Below are 22,428 nucleotides of genomic sequence, written 5' to 3' on the forward strand. Positions count from 1 at the left end.
AAGAGCAATGTGTTAGTGTTTACTTACATTTGAATTGAAAGGTTAAATAGGAAAGTGTGAATACCTTTGACCTCCGGCAGCTAGACTGACCTGCACAGCCTCAACCTGTGTGTCATCAAGCATTAATGGTGTCAACACACTGATAAATGACACTTGTGGAAATTGTTTCAGTTAGTTGCAACATGGGTCTATAGTGTACAGGATGCAGAAGTCGCTTAGGCTCACATATATATCACACTGTGACGGAAAGACATATAGATGCATCGAGATACCACTGTTATCTCAGTGTTACAGTGCATCTAAGAACACTTAATGCATGTAGGTGCATTCAGACAGGAGGTCTATCAGCAATTGCAGGGGCAGAGAGCAGAGAAAGTTAGCATGGTCTGCTGCAAAAACACAGCACAACAAGTTTCCTTATGCCAAATGCTAAAAAATTCCTAATACTTCTACAAAAAAGTTCAAGCTATTAATAAGCTCACATGGTATCAGTGCTTTCAGTCCTACATGTACAGAAACTTATGGATTTATGTAACTGGCTTGTTGCCAGTTCCAGCTTGGCACTAGGTTGGAAGGCTTGAAGTCCAGCTCAGGTGATTTTCATAAAGCAAAGAGATCAAGCAAAAAAAAAAAAAAAAAAACCTAACATAAACCAAGTGATACAGAGCGATGCCCTGAGCCATCCAGGGAAATGACAAGAGATAGCTAAAAGAAGAGAATCAGTACTAATTACAGAGTGGGCGATGTGGTGATTGATGTGCTACAGTAACCTCCCAGGGGTGACACAGAATAGCACCACAGGGCCGTATCATTCCCACAGAATTCTTTCACCCAGTAAACAAATTAGCTTTGGCGTGTGTCCATATATACTGTACATTATGGACACAGACCAATGGGCGAGTCAGTCAAAATGTTTTCTGTACTAAGCCGTTATCCCGTCATCATGGGTATACTATCAGCTACCACCAGTTTCCAGTACAGAGCGAGCACACAGCGAAGAAGAAGCTGGAACTTTCATATATTATGTATAGGGGAACCATATATGATTCATGATGAGAAATGCGGACTTAAAAGACACATTTAAGTTCCAAATGCAACAGTATTAAAACAGACCCCCCACCCACCCACATACATACACACACCCATGAATTGGTCAAAACACGTGTAGTATATTTAGTATACATCTTTATGAATTCATACAGCTAAACGCCCTGAACTTTGAAAGCTCCCCTTACTTTTTTCACTTTACCCCTTATTTCAGTTTCTATTGTTAAAGTTTATTTCTGCCGTAATTGTTTACTATCTACCGTCAGCTACGTCACGACACACCCCTATATGGTACGGAGACAGCTGGAAACTCAGCACGAGACTGATAAGCTTCTCGACCAATGGGAAAAGACACTATTCCAGAGTGGAGAGTTGTGATTGGACATCGGGGGAGGGGGATTATATATATGTATAGATATGCCCGACTGCTAAACCGTGTGGGGCGGGACTATGGAGAAGTGCTGTCCATCTATGTTGATACAGATCTGAAAAAACTGGACTAACGGAGCGTCTGCCTACGTTGCTTTTCGCATGGACTAATGTAAGTTATTTTAGACTTTCCCGTACCTTTGGGCGTGCCTCGCGCGGTCTGACGTGTTATAACACTTTTGTAGCATTATACTTAGGCCATTTTTCCCCCCTCGTTTCGTTTAGCTTGAAACTGCTTTTCAGGCCGAGTGGCACACGCGCTTTTCAGGCCAGCAAAGTGGTGCTGCCGCTGCCGTTAACGTTAGCTGTTGTCATTGCTCTCTAGCGGTCTGCATTATTTTGACATGCAGCTGACACAAACAATGCGTCCAGTGAGGCTAGGTGTAATGCCATTGTAGAGAGGCCATTTTCACAACCGTCCCGCTACTGTAACACAACAATATCTTCAGTAATAAGCGTGGCGTGTGAAAATTAAAGGACACTTTGGTGGTGTGTGACCGCTGGTACCGCTGTTTTTTCTTTTTCTTTTGCTAGCCCGAGTCCGGACCTCCATCAGGTTCAGCCCGCTCGTGTGTGAAGGAAAAGGAAAGGGGCAAAAAAAAGTCTTTTTAATTATGTGTCAGTTGAATACGTACCGACACATGTACACGCCATGTAACCTCCGGTGGTATCGCAAATGCTCAGTTTGCTAGATTTTCTGCCTACACGTAAGCACTTGGTTGTACGCTCCAAGTCCTATTCGGGCAAACAAAACAGCGTTTAATGGCAAAGCGGTGTGGACGTGTTGCAAAGTTTAGTTTGAATGAAGTGTTGCATCATGTGTAACTTGTGTTCCTCACACATGAGCCCGTGAATTCACGGACTGTGGAAAAAGTCCAAAGCCCCTTCCTCTGGAGGTGTTTACCTCGAGCACGTCAGGTCGTTAAAATCGCCAGATTTATAGAATGACGTTTGGCGCTACAGTGTTTCCATGCACGAAATAACGGCACGTCACCGGTAACACTACCCAACTCCCACCTCTCCGACTGACCGTTAGACAGTCCTGCTTAATTCACGTCTCTTTTTTGGTTTTTCTGTTTACAGTTTTTGTTTTATACAGAGGGCAAAGTTTTTCAACGCGGGGGAAAATTGTTCACCTTTAGCTCCACTAGTTAGCGACCTGGCTGCAACATCTGGGCACCTCTCTGCTACTGTACAAAAGTGAAGGTTGATATGCAACATCAGGTAAGACGGAGCTCACTGGCTTGGCTTTGTGGTGCATCACAGCTTCGCTTAGCATGCGTGGCGATCCTTATCAGTTAAACACGAGCAAACAAAATAAAATCTGTATATATTTTTTAAAAATAAGCGTTTGCTCGCTGTGCCGTGTTTGGGATGTTTGTGGAGCTCTGCTGCTTCTCCACTCGCCTCATCCCGGCTATGTTTTGTGTGTTGTGTTATTGTTACTCCACATTCCACATGTGTACATTCGCCTCCCCTGCAGCCCAGCAGCAGGGCCAATGCGCAAATCCCTATCCTTTATTACACTGCATTAAAATGAACATGTATTGGCCTGGTGTGCAAAACAGCAGGCGGATTATTTAGACACATCAGTAATTTAGGGAGTTGCATACTTGCCTTCGCAGAGGTTGTCAGCCTCTGGTGCTGAGGAGACTGCGGGGAAAAGACAAAGGGACAGATTAGCATGGAGCCAAGGGGAGCAGAATAGACATGCATAGACTTCAGTAAGGTGACATGTTGTCTGAGTCTGCTGTCCCGTTCTACTTTATGTCTTAAATATGCATTAGCAGATAAAAGCCACTAAAAGGTCAAGGCTACACCATCCGGTGATTAATTTCAGTGTTTGTTTTTCACAAAGTAAACTTTAACCATCCTGAAACCTGTGCGTCTTTCATCCTCAGTCCTTAGTGCCATCATTTAATTTGTGTTACTTATGTGTTTCAATTTAACAACAAACTGTTAGGCTTGCTTTAAATAAGAAGAGGTAAATGTTTTACTCGCTGGAAGAGCAGGACACATTTCTTGGGATGTTTCCACCCTCGCAGAGAGTGGTTTCCTTGACTTAATTATCATTTGTTTATATAGCTGTTTTGCTTTATTTTTAGTGCTAAAGTCTCTGTACGTCCTTTCATGCCAAGGCAACCAGGGCATCAGAAAGTTAATGCTGAAATGAAGAAAATGAGCTGGTAATTTGTCATATTATGGTTTTGTTGCATTATTTGTACATCTGTTTTTTGGGTTGTTTTTTGCCTATCTCTTCTGATCTTACCTGCTTGTTGGTCTCCTTTGTCCCGAGGAAAAACACAATGCTACCCTGTGCAATGACATGATTTCTTGGCTGCTTACGCTCATATTGCCAGGAACGATCCATCTATCTATTTTCTTAACCCCTTATCAAATTTAAGGTTGCAGGGTGCAACCTATACCATATACCTCTGTCAACTCACATAGGGTGAGATGGTACACTTATTACAGGGTTTAGCAAAGAATTATCATGCACTTGATCAGTGTTCACTTTATTACACTTCTATGAGTATGGGAGAAGCTAGAAGTTGAGATGAATTTGAATAGAAGCAGAAACCGTAATTTCTGCCACTTTGCAGTGTTATTTCCATCATTTAAAGGATCCTACCTCCCACCTATTACCTCAGCGGGATACAGAGAACCTTTCTTCTGTAATGAGGTGCTTAGTGGGGCACATTGTGCTTGAGAGGTTTGTACTCGCAGAGTTACAGGCAACTTGTAAAATGATAACAGATGCATAGGGTCTTCAAGGTGGAGAGTGCTGTTTTGAAATTCCCAGGAATATGAAATGCACATGTACATACATGTGCACACGCACACATACTTGTTAGTGGGTGTTACATTTTTTTTGTGTAACTTTATGCTGGTCAAGTCATCTGTGGTTTGTGTGCTAAAGTCTCGTGGCAATGAGACTTTAGCACACAGCAACTTTTAATCTGTTAGGTTTCTTACATGTTGAAAGTGATCTTGGGTAAAAACACTGAAGATAAGATAAGCAGAGTCATTGCTTTGATGGGGATAGAAAATCAACCACTTTAAAAATGTAAAACTTTAGAGGGAAGGCTCATTATATAATCAAAATAAAACCAAATCCCCTGGTTGAAATCAGTCCTATAAATATCAGTTTTTAATATCAGGGTATGTATTAGATGGTAACCCATACCCTGGTTGTCAGCATTTTTCAACAACACTTGGTGATTGTTTAAGGGATTTTTCTTTGTGGATTTATTCGGCATGTTGCTCACAAAAACTTTTTGGTCTGATTTGGAGAATTGGCCATTTGCCTGTGTGAGTTCAACTGAATACTTCTGTTCATCTCCTTACTGATTAAAACAACTGCAGAAGCAATAGTGTTATTTTTCTATAGCTGCTTGATCCAAATCGTGATCAAGCTTGTTGAATAAAATGAGTATGTGCTTGATTTAATTGTATTAATTAATAACCTGGGCACTCTAGCTTTTAAAATAGTGAGTAGGGTTGGACAATAGGCTCTGCACAACCAGCAGACATGTTGCATCTGTGTTGCAAGTAAGGCAGTGATATCGCAAATGCAGCAGACTACTATATTGAAAAGACATGGTGCCAGTAAGCACATGTTGAATTTAAGTGGCTGATTAAAGTAATTGACACTCGTTGCCAACTCCCTGGCTAAAGTCACTTCTTTCAGAGGGCATTTTCACAGCTGAAGCATAGAGAGACAGTTGAATAGCTGTGTCTTCTTCTACTTCGCTGCCAGATTGGATTTGTGGTTAAGTTGTACATCCATATATCAGCCTCACTGTCTATGTCACTGAGACAGTGATGCACTTCCTGTACTTTTTTTTAAAGTATCCATTAAATTTGCTGATTGCCTGCTTACCCTGGACCATAAGGGAAATAATACAGATTAGTCTCTTGAGATTTTATTTTGTATTTATATCATGTTCATGTTATTTGTTTGGAATTGACCAAAGAAGTTAGTTTACCGTTTTGTTTGTATGCTTCTGTAACATTTGAAGCCTTTGACTGGTCAGAATTAAGAGTTTAGTTTATTATATATACCTACAGTTGTAAATGTCTTGCAGTATATTTATCATGTTCAAATTCTGACAAAAAATAAATTAAATTAACCTCATATCTTAGGAGTAAAAAGGAATCTTTAAGCTTGACAGAAATAGTGATTTGATTTATATGATGATATATATCGATATCAACTGATGTGAAAAACATTACTGTGATTCAAGTATTTTGTAAGTGGAAATGCATAAAACTATAGCAAACTATCACTACTGGTTTGACAGTTGTCGATCCCTGGTGCTGATGGAAGATGTACTGATGGACATCGTCATCATCCATCGGCACAATCCTAGTAGAGATACAGATACGAGGTTCTTACCACTCGACTTTTAATTTTTTAAAAAGTTTTACTTCTCAGAGCGTTACAGTTTCAGTCAGTCATGGTCGTAAAAAATAGTTTTCCTTGTTTACGCACTTGCATGTGCAGCAAAATTCATGCTGGTCGCTACCATACAGGAGAGCAACAGTGCAACAGCATCAGAAAAAAGAGGACAATGCAGAGCAGATTGAAATATCATGTCCTTCATTTTAGCCAATAGCAGTACCAGTTAGCTCAACCACACTCATCAGATCAGGATGGGTGTGTTGCGGACATCTTTGGGCTTAGAGAGATAAGCACTTGCTGGGCTTTACCACACATGAATGAATCAGGCTATTATCAGGTAGTATTTATAATACCGTTAAAGGTATGTGGACACAAATTTAAAGTATACTGACAGTAGCAGTGTCCTCATTCTTGTGTTTTAATTTGTCCATATATTGTTGTTAATGCTTTCAGTGTTTTCTCTCTGACCTTTTCTGTTCAGTTAAAAAACTCAATACAATGTCTTTTCTCTTTATTCTTCTGCTGCTCTGGTGGTCACACCAACCACTATCTCCTCTGTTTTTTTTCCCTGTGTGGCAAAGTTTTTTCCCCAAGGGAAATGACTAAAAGACACCAGGTGTTTTGTAGTGGCAAAATTTAGGAACTTCCTTAAGCCTGCCAACAGTTGGATTTCTGTTGTGAATGATAAATCGGAAATTCAGTTGAGGAAAACAGATATTTTTCTACTTTGTAGTGTTCACATGTAATAGATTTTCCTTTATTCCCATAGCCACATCTCCTCTCCACCTCCCTTTTTAATGCGAACATGCTCAACAGGGGCTAATGGATTCCTTATGAGAGGTAATTGTGTAGCTACAGCATAAATGCAGGAGAGGTTCTGGTGTTGTGGTTAGTCTGATTAGGTCTTGTTTGAAGCCCTAAGGGATTTGGCGAGATAAACGTCAATAGCAGCTGACCTCACAGCTTAAGGTCACAGGCTACCATGCAAGTAGCGCTCACAGAGCTGCAACTTCTCTGGGCCCCACACTGAATGGCTCATGTTGGTAAACAGTGGCGTAGATCACAGGGTTTGTGCAGTATGTTGTCAAGGGCAACTTTGCATAACACTAATGGGGTTAGAGGTTCAATTCCCACAAGCCAAAAATGCTTGCACCACTGGAAATAAAAAGCTATTTGGATAATAGATCTCCAATCAAGGGACAAGCAGTTCCTCTGTGCTCTTGCTGGAAATTCTTTTCTCTGGGATTATAAAATGCTTTGTCAGGAGCCATTTTAATTTGATGTAGTTTTCAAGATTGCAGGGATGGTTGAATATTGGGTGAGCCTTTTTCGTCAGAGGTCACAGTAACCGAATATTTTTTTTCATTTAACAGAAAAATCAGACTGCACGCTGCCATAGCGACAGATTTAAATGCTGGTGGTGGAGCTACTGTTAAATGAAATAATAATAATAATAATGATGATGATAATGATATAAGGACAGCATGAGTGGAAGTTAGAGCTTGCTAGGGCTGGGCAGTAAATTAAAATCCCAATTACATTTTGCCTTGAATTGACTGAATGATTGTTCACTGACAACATTTGTACTATAAATGTGTTGCTACTTTGTATTATCTATCTATCTAAGGTGGGGTTTTTATAATAGTAATAATAATAATAATAATAATAATAATGTATACTTTATTGATCCACGTGGGGAAATTCCTCTCTGCATTTAACCCATTCACTCAGTGAAGCAGTGGGCAGCCACCAATCTAGCGCCCGGGGAGCAATGTGTAGGGACGGTACCTTGCTCAGGGGTACCTCAGAGTAGCCGTTCAGTGGATTCGAACCCCCCGACCTTCATGGGGTGACCACTCTTCCTACTGAGCTATCCCTGCCCATAAGATATTATGCAATATGATTGTGCTTCAAGTATTGAAACAGATCGGTGGTGCTGACTTTGTTTGCTTGTGCATCAAAATGGTAGACAATGGCAAGTCTAACACAATCTCTGTGTAATATATGATCGTGTTAGTGTTTGTGCACTCTGGCTTTAAACAAAACATTTATTACTATTTCTTGGTCTTGGATATTTCTTTCAGCCAGATCAATTTAAATTAAATTCAAAGTGGCCGTACCTTTGTTGAATAGTTGGAAAATTATGTCTTCAGGCAGAGATCTAAGATCAGTCAATTTAACGTACAGCATCATCCACTTACCTGTTAGACTGATTTAAAATAAAACACGGGCTTGTATTTGTTTTAGCATGGCCTGCACAGTTTAATGTGCCCAGAGGACAACAGGAAACTAAAATCACTATTCTGTCTTTGCAGAGGTAGATTGGTGTTCAGGTGATTAAAAATTGCCAAAATTATAAGTAGCAAACACCTGATACAAGAAGCATATACTTATTGAAACATATAATTCTTTATACCTGTAAATATAGAAAGAGACAAATGCTTTATAAGCTTAGACAACGGAGTGATGGAACTGAATTACTTGAGTGTTTTATGTCAGACATTGTACTGCTGTAGGATATTACAGAATTAATCCACACATTTCTGTTTTCCTGCCCACCCCTGAGCATGGAACAGACTTTTAGAGGTTCTGCGTCACATTTTGTGCTTTCAATGCTGATGAGAGCGATATATGTACAGATGGTATTGAAGCTGGCAGAAAAGCAGTCCATCAGCCATAGATTCAGTCCACAGGCTGGCAAAAGTAAGCCAGTCACAGTTTATTTCTACAGTTCATGCTGGAGGACAAGATACACACTCTTTAAAAGAAGGAATCAAATTGTGACTGTTTATCCTGACATGCACAAATCATTCAGTGTCTTTGATTCATTTTAATTTAAGTCAGGCAGCCAAACTTAAAATGCAAAAGATATTTCTTAAAGCAGCAGAAAAGCTTTTTGTTACCATCGCTGCCTCCTCTGTGGAAGATTAGACACACTTTCCATTGATTTAAACTTTGGGCTTTTTAATTAGACTGATGTGAGACTTCACTTGGATGTGTTTTACAGCCACACTAAAAGCACGACTGGCTCATTACTGTAGTCACTCATTAAACCCAGGAGCACATGTGTTTCAGAGAGTGCATGAGAATACGGCTAACTGGACTATTATTTAACAGAAGACACAGGGAGAGTGACGGACAGCTCTTAACACCAAGCCTTCAGTGCAGAGTGTCTTGAGTTGGACAAAAAAAGTTTTTGTAATTTGAATTAAAATGAAAGCAGCTGTGTGTAGTTGGCAGTAAATTGGTGTAAGGATTGGTCATTGATTAGTGTAATGTTATTTTGGCTTGAGCTGTCTCTTTAAAAGGGGTAACATCATATCATTTTCACCATGTCAATGTTTCATTTTAAAAGGATCTTAGCATTTCCGACTGTTGCAGAGAAATTTTGGAGGATGAAACTCAAATGAGATTCAGGCTTCTGTCTGTCTTATGGTTCTCTCCTACTGTGTCTGTCTACGGAGGCCCACTGTAAGGGGCTTTCACTGAGCTGCTAACCCTTCTCCTGAGCCCCCCCCCCCCCCCTTTTTTTTTTCCATTCTCGATTTCTTATTTCCACTTTCCTGATGCTACCGTAGCACAGAGACAGAGAGACAAGCCCACTGAAGACGATTGGCTGTTGCTTAACGGGCCCCCTACAGAAGACTCCGCCCATCTCATCCTGTTTGTCAGATAATTAGTCATCCAGAAGGCCAGTAGATGACCAAGCAATCCACTGCATGTGTGCACACAGGTTCTGTGGTGGTCATTACTACTGGTGTAATTATGTCCTTCTTCTCACTACTTCTGCTTTCGTGCATATTTTTTGACATGTGTACATAAGCACTTTGGATCCAGTGTAAATTTAAAACAACAGGCAGATGCCAGCAGAACAAGTAAAGACAAAGCATATCTTGGCTCAGAGGCAGAGCACTTTCATTCTGTGTTTGCACACACAGGGAAACACACACTCTCACTATTGTTTTCTCTTATTCAGAATATTATATTATGGTCTGTAATAGTCAGTTACGGCTCTTTATAGTTGGATTTTATTTTTACTTGTATTTTCTGTTTGTTTCTTTGCCATTCCAAATTGTTCAAGGGTTTCTAAAATAGTTTGAAATAGCATTGGAATGCACTGCTTGTGAAATTCTGCGATGATTGATGTCGATGTTTAAAATAACAGTTTTTAAAAATTTTGTTTATGTAGTTATACACAAAACAACACAGCCCAGGAAAGCAAAAAAAGGGGGGGAAAAGCAATGAGCTCAATAAATTTCAACCTAAATATAATATAGTGATACAAGTTTTCTTTGATCTGTTTTTATGGCAGCAGAATTGAAAATGATATTACAGATTATCCATTTAATGTCCATAATTATTAACCACAGTTAGTAGGATCACCTCTGCATCAGGTGATAGAGGAATCCAAATGTTGTATTGATTTAGACCAACAGCATTTCTTCTTACCACTAAGATTAATGTTTCCATCCTCCCGAAAAATCCTGAAGCCAAGTGCGGTCACACTGTCGTTTAGCAAGTGTTAGTGTAGCAGCTCCTCCATAAAACACATTGGAGTACACTCTGTAAGCCCTCTGGGTCTCTATCAGATCACTAAACTTGCCCACATTATTGTTCAAAGAACTCACATTGTTATGGTGATGGCTGGAGCCTCTTAACTCTCCTCTTAGCTCCAGCTCTTAAACTCGGTTGTTCTAAAGTGATGTCAAACTCATTAATAAAATAATAATTTTTTTATAAGAAGGCGTCATCATAAGTGCTTTTTTTTCCAAGAATAAATTTTATAGTTACAACTTTGTCTCGAATAATCAGACAATACAAATCGTGGCTTGCATTAATACTTATAATATAATATAATATAATATAATATAATATAATGTAATAATATTTATTTTGAATTAAATGGAAGAAACAAACGGAACTCAAAAAGGAGTTTTTCCTATGGTGGTGTTATGTTACTTAGTTCCACAGGTGGTAAGAGAGTTTTATTTGCATACTTCTCCACTAGCAAATGAATACAGGATGGGTTTAATTCAAAGCAGCTTTCCCTGTTTTTTTATTTTGTTTTTTTTTTGTTTTGTGTGTGTGTGTATGTGTGCGTGTGCGTGTGCGCTTTGCTTTGGTTACAAAATTGTCCTTAAGTCAGATTCCTGTTAGCAGTAAAGTCTTAATATGTCTTTAAATGTGCTCTGTCTCACTACATCATGCTGTCTCTGCCTTCTTTTCTTCTGTTGTTATTTTGCCCTTCTTCTTCTTTTCTTTTTCCTCTGCCAGCGTTTTACAATTTTTGTTTTTCTCTGCCCCGGTTTCTCTCTGTCCTGTTGCTATTTTCCATCGCTCATTGCGCTGCATTTTGTACCGTTTAAGGCTCTGTTTGCTTCTGCCAGTAGCTGGAGTCTGCTTGGGTCACATTTGTTTCAGTGCTACACTGATAGAGGCTTGTAGTATGCTCTCCAGAGAGTACAGTAGACTGCTGCGCACACACTCTTGGCAGCCTCTTTCTCTAACATATGCATACTGTATGCTGACATCACCAAACGATTTATTTTAGAAAATGATGCAACTTGAACTCTATAAAAGAAATTGAGATGTGTGTGTGTGTGTGTGTGTGTAGTCACTTAGATGCTGCTTTTATTACACTATTTTAACCACGTATTCTCTGAATATTTGCAATATTATGTGAAACAGTACATTTTCAGTTGACAAAGGTCTTACTGTTTCAAACATATAAATGAATCTTAAAGTCCCTTTTTTGTCCCTAGTTCTGTGGTATTATAATTTTTATGGAGTTGCTGGAATATTTTGTTGTTTTTGTTTTCCCATTATGCTCTTTGAGCTGGGTAACAAAGCTGGATAGAGAACACAGCCATAGAAGTGTAGACGGGGTTAGTCGGCAGCAAACAGCAGGAGGTGTGTGAAGAAGTAAAAGATGGCTCAGGCCACCAAGGCTGTTCTCATGAAGCAAAGCCAATAGCGCCAGTAATTATAAAACTGCCTAAAATGCTGTCTTTGTAGACAGGCTTACTGGTGTGTGTTGTTTGGTGGCAGTTTTGTGACTCAAGTCAAATTAGAAGGAAATAAAGTGTCATTACTTATTACTTGCAGATGTGATTGAGCATCGGCATAACTGCGCATTTTAAAAATGTAAAAAAACAAAATACAAAAAGCACCACAAAGAATTTAATAATGCACATATCTTATATATCAGTTTCTTTCACTATTGTTTTATTTTCTGCTTTGTACCTCATGCCCTGCTATTACTGAATTATCCCACACATGTCTGAAATGATGGCACTGTTATGATGTTTGGCAAGATCAGGAGCGGTAAGGGTTTATGTTTAAAGCCAAAAGAGAGAAAATTTCTATTCTAGGAAATAGAAATCTGAGGGAAGGCTACGATTATGTTTATATTTGCACTATGCTAACAGTAATATTTTTTTATGAAGTAGAAAACTGTAAATCAAGCAGGCTGCTGATTCTGTCTACTTATTTGTCTCTCTGCTACGCATACTGACACATCACTAAAGCTTGTCAGCTACTGGTGTCAAAACTACCACACTTTTCCTGCCTTTCCAAAATTAGTCAGTGCATATGGTTTGTGTCCCATACATTTATTTATTTATTTTATTTTTATTTTTTGCACATTCTGAGCATTTAGCAAGATTTGGGTTGATGGATGACTATATTTTGGTGTCTGCCCATTCATGATGTTTCCTGTGCTTGTGTGTGTTTGTGACATACTTTAGTCTGAGTCTATGTGGATGACATTTATGTCAGTGTCGGCGGCTGTGGGTGTCTGCAAGATCCGACATTCCTAGATCAGGCGGCTGTGCCGGAGTCTGTGTGTGTGTGTGTTTGTGTGTATTCCAAACTCGTGTTTCGCAAAGAAAATGCTCTTGTTTGATTTTGTCCACACTGTTTATATGTTTGTGCATGAGGTAGTTTGTATCCTTAAAACTGATACAGCTGTTGTGTAGTAACCCCACACTTTCTCCACACCATGTACAATTCTCCCAGTTTTTGTCACCTCCTGCTACTTCCCCATCACTGTTTTTCTCAGTCTCAGATTTTCCTTTCTCTCTGTTTTGCAGATTCACTTCCTGAGTGTGTGTGTGTGTGTGTGCATTTTAATGTGTTCTCACATTGCCATTATTGTGTCCTTTTGGTCAGCTTACACCATTTGCCGTTATGTAATATATTTACTGCACTAGATGGTTCCTTTTGTTTTCAACTTTGCTCAGTGGGCAGGCGCACCTAGCTACTTCAGATGGCCATTTTGGTCACTCTTTGTGGACACGTCTTCCAGGAAGTCATTTATACAAATTAGCTGTGTGAGGCCTAGTTTCAGGAAGATCACTAAAACGGAAAAGCCATTGCCTGGAAGGAAGGATATTTTTAGTCATTGTTTAAAAAGTGATCAAACGATTCAAATTTTTCAACAAATGACAAAAACCTGTTTTTTGTTGGTTAAGGAAAAACAAATTACTCACCAACGAAGAAAATACATTTAAACAGCAGAAATCACATTAGCGAATTATAGTGCTGTGCAAATAAAGTGCTGTACAATAATTGTATCTGACCACTTCCAGAGAAATGTTTTGTGTGTGTGTGTGTGTGTGTGTGTGTGTGTGTGTGTGTGTGTGTTTAGTCACTTGACCACTGAACATTAAAACAGTGTTGTGGCTACACATAATGGACAACCTGGCAAAGAAGCAGTCTTATCTTTAGTCATTCAATTCTTAGTAGCCTGTAACAAAAACACAACATTTGTTTCCATTACATTAGTTCAGTTGACTTGAAAACAAAAGATGCCAAATTACAGAAAACTGGACTGAAAATCAGTGGTAACACGTCCCATGGAGTGATGGATCTAAAGGTCCGGAGAGAGGTACAGCAGTGAGTGTGCACAGCCATCTGTGAAACATGGTGGAGGCTGTGTCATGGTGCATTTCAAAATTGATGGAGTTATGAACGCAGGAACGTGCCAGATTTTCATCCACCATGCAATAATAACTGGAATTTGGTTGACAACAGTGGTGTTCAGCATGACAGTGATCCCAATCACACTGCCAATGCAGGAGGAAAAGCATGCCTGAATAGAAAAACATACAACCAAACACTATCAGTCATGGACTGGCCTCCCCAGAGCCTAGACCTCAACATTGAAGCAGTGAATGGAACAAAGATAGAAATGGAAAGAAAGGATGGTTAACTCAAGACTTTTATGCAGTACTTTATATTTTTAACTTCTCAAACATTTCCCTGCAGCTTTTAGGCAATTTTCAGTTTTTTGCTAGCACACCACATTGACTCTCTCACATGTTCATGTAACACAGAGCCAATGTAAAGCCATGAATTGTTATCCCTGGCCCGGGCTCTCTTCAAACAGATGCAGCAGTGGGTTGAGTGGCATGCATGATAGAGGCTGGACAATGTAAAGATGTGTTGGTGTCACAATGAAGAAGGAAAAAATTTATGTTCAGTAGTATTTAACAGTGACACATTGTGTTATTTTAGCATTTTGCTGTAGTTTTCTCCATCCATATTAGGTGAATAGAGTAGCAACTGAATGCCCTTTAATTATGCACAGTTCTGAGTTTTATGAGATTCCAGTGTTATTCAGCATGGAGCAAAAACAACCAGTGTGTTTTTTAACTATTGTGGCCAAACAGTGGAATGTTTTTCACTGGTCAAGTTAGGTCGCCTGTCCTCAGTCCCACTTGCTGGAAACCAGAATGAAGCCAAGTCCTAAAGCAGACACAGAGTAGAGTTCTGGTTGAGCGTCACCAGGACGGATTAGCACACTTCTGATGGGATGTATCATACAGAGTAAATTTATATCATTACTTATTTCACGAATGTTCTTCTTATTTTAAAAACAGTGTACTTAAACAGCAAACATAAAATGCTGTTACAGAGGTTTGGACAGTGTTAACTCATTTTTATTGCTTTTTTCCTAATGGATCATAAATTTCACAAAGATCCTAAGAGAGAAAATGAATGATATGGAGTCAGGGTTAGGTAGAGGCTTTCGCCCCCGTCATCCAGCCTCAGAGGCCTCTGGGCTGGCTGGGAGCCAGGGGCAGCAGGGAGGTGAGGTATTTTAATTCACCTTAGAAAGGAAATTGGAAAGGAAATTATTTGCACCACAGTGAGGCAGACAATGGAAGCAAGTTTTGTGATAGTGAGTATGCCACCAGACAGTAGTTAGGCCAGAGAAGTTTCAGAAAACAGATTCAAGGTAACAAATACTTTTTTTTTTTATTGAGCAAATTATAGTGTTATCATTGAACGGTGCAAAACGGACGCATATGAAATTCCAGACATGTTATTATAACTCGTCCACTGAGTACAGAACAAAGCATGTGGGCCATAACATACAAGGAATACAGTAGACATGCAGCAGAAAAGAAAAAGTCTTAATTAAGCTGTATGAAATCTGTTTCACTTATACCACTTATCTGTATTTTACACATCAAAAATTTGGTTTGGGGAAAAATTAATTTGTACAGCGGACAGCATCCGTTGTCCTTACAACCTCTTCTCAGATGACAGCTCTCATTAAATGGGTGAAATGATGTATGGATACAAACTGCAATTTGACAGGCTGAAAAGCACACAGTTGTGAGTCATTGTGTAGTTGGTAATGTCATGATTAATGTTTGAATGTGTGTAGGTAAATTAGTTAAGTTTTCCCTTGTGGTGGTGGTTTGCAGCAGCTGTTATGTTAAGCCTTGGGTCTCATATGGTTTTCACATTAGAGTCGATGCCAAAACCCAGCATGCAGGTACGTTTATATATTAGGAGGTTGGAAAATGAGAATGTCCTATGTTTTACTTAAGTAGAGAGGCTCTTGAAGCAAGCAGGAAGGCCATAAACGTTAGTCATCAGTGTCTATCTCCGCTGTAGATTTATATTAAGTGCTGTACTTGTTTGAAAGTCTGGCTCCTCAGTTCTAGTTATTATGGGTTATGGATGAAAATAGCATTATCTGCATAGCATCTAAGTGATGCGCTACTTTATTAAAAGTGAGTGTGGTCACGTTTTTTTTTTTTATGAGAAGGTCTCTCTCTTTTTTTTTTTTAATTACTTTTTTGTGTGTTTCAGATGCAGCATACATATGTAATAAAGTATATGTATGTATATGGTGATCCTGGTCCATGGTCAGAAGTGAAGTCAACTCAATTTTAAAAAGGAAAACATCTGAAGAACCCAAATTGAACTCGGGCTCATATTTCTTTTCCATCCAGACTCCCTGATGGCAGCTTTGACTGGATTCAGCAGCAGTTACATAACGTTGTCATTCCACAAATACCTTGTAACTTAGCTGATATTATTTCTACATATTGGCCTATGAATCAGATGTTTAGCTCTTCATTTTGACGCTTACTGTCTTTACTGATGTAAAGGAGTTAATTGTTACTCTCAGTTGAATGCATAAAGATGATTGTCCTGTCTTGAGATTACTTAATTTAGGTCGTTTTCAAAATTGTGCTTATTTTGTTTAATCACTACACCCAATTAACACACGTGTTGCTGTTTTATAGCTCTTAAACCTGATTGGTGTGTCTACAGTTAAGTCACCGTATGTCAGTCACATTTTGTTGTGTTTAAACAAGTGGTTCATAGGTGTATTCATATGAAAATATTTATTTTAAATATTTATTTTCTGTCAAAGGTTGAACATGATATATGTACCGCAACGTTGTACAACTGTTTTTAAAATAGATAACATGAGTACATATAGTAAACTAAACTGTTAATTCTGACTAGGCAAATGCTTTAAGTTCTCTTTTTCGGACTTTAAATGGCCAAACTATCTCTATCCTCCTGAACTCTCACTCCTAATGTAGTAGTGTGCAGCAGCCCAAACATTAGCATGTATGCTGTTGCCGCCCACTCCTATGCTGTTAACCTGACATGACGTGACTCTACTTGATTCGTTCAGCACGGTGCTATTCTCGTTGTCATTGGCCTTTTTTGTTGCCTGCCATTTATAGATTAGATGAACTCGAGCACTGAGCATGTTTCATATTGCTATTGAGAAACATTTTTGCACAATTTATTATTTTATCACCAACCTCTACAAGGAAGTGACTTCATGATATATCACTAATGTATACAGGTGTGTTTAGCGTTATGCATATCACTGTATGTTGGTTTTTTGGCTGAAAAAGTGTAATGCTGATGATATGTGTATAGTTATACAATTTTGGGTTTTGCTGTTTGGCTGCTTGAGTGTTAGGTTCTGTTAACTATGGAATACTTTTGATTTTGGCGTTTGATTAATTGTAAAAAACAAAACAAAACAAACTGTTCACACTAATTACTAGGGGTGCAACGATACACAAAATTCACGGTTCGGTTCGGTTCGATACTTTGGTGTCACGGTTCGATATTTTTTCGATACAAAAAAATGTTCATGCCTTTTTAATTTGTCATTTATTAAAATTATAAATATATATTTTAACTCAAAAGTACAGTTTTTAAATTTAATGTTGCTGAAACAACAAAGTAATAAAAAAATAAATCTGATCGAGAAATCACTCATCTTCGGAAAAAGAGAGTTTATTATAGAGAAATGGCTCTTTCCAAAATAAAAGCTATACGCTTCTTCTGGGGTATATTCTCAGCAGCATATTAAACCTATCAGGTCCCCATAAGGAGAATCATGTGCTAATGGCTGTCTAAATGACCCGGGTAAAGTTTGTAGCATGCGTGCTTGTTGTTTTTGTCTGCTTCCAATTGTCTTTGCACTAGGATGATGTTGGAGTAAATGTGCAGTCATATTCGTTGTGTTCCCACTATTGCTGTCAGCGTTAATCTCGTTGAAATGACGTTAACGCCACAACACGGCAAATCTCCGTTAACGAGCTACCGCGGATCGCCACATGCGTGGGGCTGGACGGCGTCAACACGTTAACGAGCAAACTGTGCTAACGCACTAGTTCCCACCAATGTAATTGAGCATTGCGTGGCACATCGGACATGCTGTTTTACTTTTGTCCATGACGCGCTTACCATCAGGGTCATGCTTCACATGAAGACCAAAATAGTTCCAAACGCCAGATCTGAATTAGGGTGGGGGAGGTTCAATTTGCCATGTTGCAACGAGCTTAACTTCTATCTCGCCAGCTTGCGCTGCGCTCAGTGGATCTGCGCTCGACAGTGCAGCCTAGGCGGATAAGTCGAACGCAGATCCACTGAGCTCTCAACACAGACAGCATCGTCAGAAGAAAAGTTGATAAAATAAATTAAAAATTTTGTATTGTTCAATATATATGCGTACCGAACCGAAAGCACTGTATCGAATGGTTCAATATCGATACGAGTATTGTTGCACCCCTACTAATTACAGGCCATAATATGATAAATATCACTGGGGAACAGTGATGTGGTCTAGCAAGAGAAAATGTCTTCATAATGTATATAGACGAAAAAATTTTCTATGATGTTAAGTAGACCTGTAGGATTTGGAGCTTAGGGAAGTATCTCCAGGTTTATCTCTGGTCTTTCAGTTTCACAAAGGTGTTTTTTTTCCTTCCTTTATTGCCATGGTAACCTTTGCTAAACACCTAGCAAGCAACCCCAGACTGCTGATGACCTGATTTAATTTTGTTCCTACAAGATCCCACAGACCTTGGTGTACAGATTAGTTTTTCCTGATGATCATCAACGAGAGATGCTTTTTCTTTTCTCCCTTTTTTCCCCCCTGCTGTCTGCAAGCTATGTTAAAGGACTGCCATTGTTCAATAACATAAAAAAGAATATGCCCTGTTGATCAACAAAAAAACAAAACCAACATTTTTCTTGCTTCCAAGACTGTTTAAGACCACCAGGGTTGTAGATCAGATCTGCCCTAATGAGGGGGCAGCGACACTGATAAACCTAATCGGTTATGCATTGTGTGCTGATGGACAAGAATTACTCTGCCAAGAACTTCCTAATCAGTGCTCCTTTTTCTAGCTTGTTTCCCATGAATGCAATAAATAAATCTAATCATTATTATTAGATTGCTATTAAAAGTAATCTGCCTCATTTTGCAATTAGCAGTCAGTTGTCTGTTATGTGCAGATCCAAAAGGCTCCAATGCTGTTGGCACTGTTGTAGTAAAATTTGTAAATATTCAACAGCTATTCGTATTTGGGGCTGCACATCTCAATCAGCTGAGTATTTTAGCAGGACACTGTGCATTAGGCTTGTGTTGTGTTTGCAAAAACAACATAAAGCTGAATTCCAATATACATACTTTTGTGTGTCTGTGTGTGCATTATTGCGTGAATTTGTGTGTGTGGGTGTGTTTGTGTGTGTGTTCGGAGAGACATTGAAACCGGGAGAAAGCGGTTTTGTTTTTTCTTGGATATGCGGTCAGTAACCCAGAGAAGAAAAACCAAGCAACAAACAACACACACGAGTCTAAACAGAGTTAATCGTTTCCCTCTAGCTTCTCTTCTCCCCACAGTTTCTCCGTGTTCTCCCCATGTTGTTGTGTGGTTGTGGTTTTTGTATTCTGCAATTCTTTGTGTATGTAATGATTTGTTGTAGACCTTGTGGCTGCTGCTTTTGGTATATGAACTTATACATGCATCTGCATGCACAAACAGATACAAATCCATTAATTCAAGCACATTTGCAGGCAGCAAGAAAGCAGGACTAAACGTCTGCACGCTCACCATTTAGCCCAGCCTGTTCCCTCCCATATCCCACTTGTTTACAGTTGTACTGGTTACCGCAGACTCAAAGCTGCCACTCAAAATCAGATTCTACTCTCACATGTGGTGATGTCGACCTCCTGTTTAGAAAATAGTCGTCCTGTTTGACAGACCTGCACTTTTCAGAGTTCCTTCACAGATTTAGATTTACGTATCCTATTTTGACAGCCGCCCGTAGTTGTTTATGTTCAAATGGTAAAATCTTTTGTTGATGAGGCTCCTTGTGTAACTTTAAGGGTGCGTCTTTGTCTGTTATGCCACAAATCTCTGTGAGCTCTCACTTACTGAACTAATGTCAAGACAGTAATCCATAAAAGCAGTGGCAGATGGCACAACTTCAATGAAATCTCTGTAAGAGAAAGATGCCTTCAAAAAAGGAAAAAGAAAAGGAGTGGCTTTTCTCAGTAGAAGGAAATGCCATTTAAAGATCAAAAGAAATTCAAGCTAAATGCTAGGGCACAATCGATAAACATCTTTTAACAGTCATAAAAACAGTTTAAAAGTAAAAAAACAAAAACAGAATAACAACAAATGCGGTCATACAGCGTTAAAATGGATTGTCTGACTGTCTCTGACTGTCTTGAATCTCCAAGTTCTGTTGAATGTGCTTAGCACTCAATGTTAAAATAAATTTGCATGGTGAATGAATTTTGGCCACCTGCACCTCACGGTGCAGTGTTCGGCAATGACTCTGCCCTACTCGACACTCGTTGCTAGTGTTACAGTTCTGGTTAATCAAAGCCAAGAGGGCGTGGCATTATAGATAAAGGTTACAAAAAAGCAGTGTGCTTTTGTTTCAAATCATGACACAAACACACACACAAAAACAGAAGCAGCATATCTGCATGTGATTCTCTGAGCCTTTTATCACATATCAGGTTCAGTATAAACATTTACCCACCAGTGTGGCAGAAAGCCTTCTCTGATTTACTTGCCAAACGGAAAATCTATCGCATTATGGCACTAACCACAGCCTTAGTAGATCAGTTTCGTTTTTTTAACTGAATGCTGTCAGTGTAATCTAAAAGCTGCAGCAGCACAAAGTGAAACTTGCAGGAGAGAAACACGGCATTCTAATTAAATGATTAAACTAACATCGTTGGTGAAGTAATTTTAACTTGCTCAGGCAAAGCTTGGCACAATTAGTTTTTAAAACCAAAATTCCCCTTGTGATGCAGCATCACAAAGTGTCAGCGAGAGTCTCCTGGGCTCTTTCGGTGGCTTTTATAGTCAGCGTTGGAGCCTGTGAGTGAAGTGAAAACGTTGTTCTTCACTCTCCCCCTGCTGCCTGCCTGTCCAGGTGGCAAATGTCACATGAGTATCCGGCTCTTTATGGAAATGCCCTGTGACATTTGATTAAATGTGTAAGCAATATGAGCAAAAGGCACCTCTGCCTGAGTGTCAGAAGGCTTCCACTAAAACAGATGAAGGGCAGAATATATTTTTTTTAATCAAGCACAAATTTGTTTTGGTGCTACTTATCTTGCCCCTCTCACATTCTCTTTTATTTTCTTTCATGCCCAAAGCCTTTTTAAATAAATCTTCATGTAATTCTTATTTCATTTTTCAAACCATGAAATTGTGCTTGACAGGGCCAGCAACCAGGGTGTTGACACAGACTAGGTTATTTAGTTAGTTGCCAGAAAAAGCCAAAGCTGAAGTCGTGCCGTAGAGCATGCGCTTGCAAACACATGCACACACATGCTTGTTGAAAGACGTCCTGCTGTTTGCAATCTGGATCTCCTTTATTTTAAGTGGGGTTTCACGATAAACAAGCATCTTACAAGTGTCCTTCACATGCTGTTTAAAAAAAACCCAAAACACCAGTGCACACACACAGACACACCCACGCATACACACAGATTATTCATTGTTCTTAGTCTCTGTGAATCTAATACCATTACATTATATTACATCAGATGTGGTTCTAGAGTTTCTTATTTGCTATCGTCAAAACTGTTGTTTTCTTTATCCAGTAAAATGGCAATAGATTTGGACTTTCTCATTGTAGTGTGCCCAACTGTTGATTCCTGCCCTTTGCCATTTGAGCTGACATTTGAGGTAAGATTGATGAAGGTGAACCCTTTTTTTTTTTTTAAAGAGATTTTTTTGTTTTCAGTTCAGTGCGTTAATCTGAAAGCATTTATGCAGCAGTGCTGCTGCTGATGTTAATGTTTATGTCTCAGGGACTGGAAAACTGGGGAAAGCCTCAGTTATCCAAAACTCTGGACAGACTTGGGTATTTTGAAAAGACCAAGTTATATTCCTTGCCCCACCAGAATTGGTTGAGGTTTTGTAATGTCAAAGTGCTGCAGTGTGTGTGTTGAGCCGGCCTACTAAAATCCTACTTTTTTCCCCACTGTTTTTATTCTGTCCACAAAATATAATTAACAAAAAGCAAATGCTGTAACATCTAAGTGTTTTTTTTTTTTTTTTACTGAATACAAGGATGTACAGTACTGTACAAAAGCCATGATACGGATACTTAAATTTTTTTTCCAAGGGACCAGATTTTCTTGTAATATTTCTAAAGTGTTTCTTGAGCAGTAGTTTTCAAGGTTTTCTGAAGGTCTTTCAAAATTTTCTTTTAGAAACCTAAAGACTTTCAGGGGATTTTTTCCCCCACTTAAATATGAATCATTCAGGCCTCAGAAAGGCGCCAAACTTAAGGGTTGAAGCAGTGTTGTGGCTACACATAACAGAGAATTTAGCAAAGAACCAACTTTAGACAATTTGTCAAAACCACACAGTTTGTTCCCGTTTCTTTGGCATATTTTATATATTCAACCAAAGATAAAAGTTTGGCAGACATACAGTTGTATTTTTAAACCAAAA

At 39.1% G+C, this 22,428-nt stretch overlaps 1 protein-coding gene across 3 annotated transcripts in view; it reads left to right on the plus strand.

Moving 5' to 3' along the window:
- Positions 1 to 1,439: 1,439 nt before the first annotated feature.
- Positions 1,440 to 22,428, plus strand: part of LOC100696631 (vitamin D3 receptor A) — a 67,017-nt gene continuing 46,028 nt past the window's right edge. For all 3 annotated transcript variants that reach the window (XR_002057744.2, XR_003215687.1, XM_013273753.3), the window contains exons 1-2: positions 1,440 to 1,588; positions 2,560 to 2,700. The gene's annotated coding sequence lies outside the window, so the exon portion shown is untranslated. The remainder of the gene's footprint in view (positions 1,589 to 2,559; positions 2,701 to 22,428) is intronic.

Source organism: Oreochromis niloticus, linkage group LG20, assembly GCF_001858045.2.
Source record: "Oreochromis niloticus isolate F11D_XX linkage group LG20, O_niloticus_UMD_NMBU, whole genome shotgun sequence".
In the NCBI taxonomy this organism is placed as follows: Eukaryota; Metazoa; Chordata; class Actinopteri; order Cichliformes; family Cichlidae; genus Oreochromis; species Oreochromis niloticus.